Source organism: Equus asinus, chromosome 24 (assembly GCF_041296235.1).
Source record: "Equus asinus isolate D_3611 breed Donkey chromosome 24, EquAss-T2T_v2, whole genome shotgun sequence".
Lineage (NCBI taxonomy): Eukaryota > Metazoa > Chordata > Mammalia > Perissodactyla > Equidae > Equus > Equus asinus.
Window position 1 is genome coordinate 14,312,506 of NC_091813.1, and position 1,126 is coordinate 14,313,631.

Genomic DNA, 1,126 nt, shown 5'->3' on the forward strand with positions numbered 1-1,126 from the left:
TTCTTCTTACGAAACTGTCATGGCCACAATTTCTTAACATTGAAGACAAATCCTTAGTAACTGTTGACTAGTGTTTCCCTGGTTTTGAGTCAGAATTGACAGAAAAAATCAGAAAGGTGCTGGCAGTCCTCTTGCTCTCCCTCGTCAATGAAATTTGGTTACAAGGGTTAGGGTAGGATGACCAGCTGGGCTCCTCAGTCACCTCAACCTTTCTGGATAGACTAGAAGATGAATACGGTCGTGTGTGCCAGAGGGCCCTACTTGTCCCTAGAAATATCAACTTGGATCTCTGGTATCAGCCTAGGGAGAAGCTCCCATGTCAGGTTCAGGCCACAGCTGGTACTTAAGACAATTCCAAAGGCCTCGAAGTCACTTTGGCTACAGATCTATGTGTTAAGCCTGATTATGGGTGTGTGGCAGCCAAATATCTCATTGTTATAATCATATATGGCCATTTGTATGTAGCTCAGTTTTCATGGATTTATTTGAGCTAATTTTAGTCTTTCCATAAAGCAGTCAATATCAGTAGCAAGTAAAAAGTATTTGTAATACTGGATCATTTAGCAGTGATGAATTCTTTTTGATACTTGATTTAGTAATTTCAAAAAGTGGTAACTTTTCTTTTAGTTATTATGGCTATTCCTTGGCAGAATTCTTACTACAGAAGCAATATTGATTACAATACTATATTGTACTTTTAAAAAGAAGGTATTTTGTGCCACCTGCTTAGCACTAGAAAGGAAATCACTGTTTTTTAAACTTTTTTTTTCTTGTTAAATACAGGAGTAAAAGCAGTGAATGGGGTGCTTACTGAATAGAAAAATTTATCTTGAAGCAGAAAGTTCCTAAATGCTTTGGAAGGTTCTTGACAGCTGTGTAATTTGGGCCTAGTGGACACTACACATATAAAGAAATTTAAGTTTTATAATGCAATTGCATTACAACAATAACTGTCTCACTGAAAAATGTTTGATGGAAAACATTCGTTTTAGGTTCTGTCATTTAGTTTAGGATGTGAAACGTCTTTAAATCTACAATTTAAAATATGTTAACTTGGGGCTGGCCTGGTGGTATAGTGGTTGGGTTCGGCCATTCTGCTTTGGCGGCCCAGGGTTTGTGGGTTCAG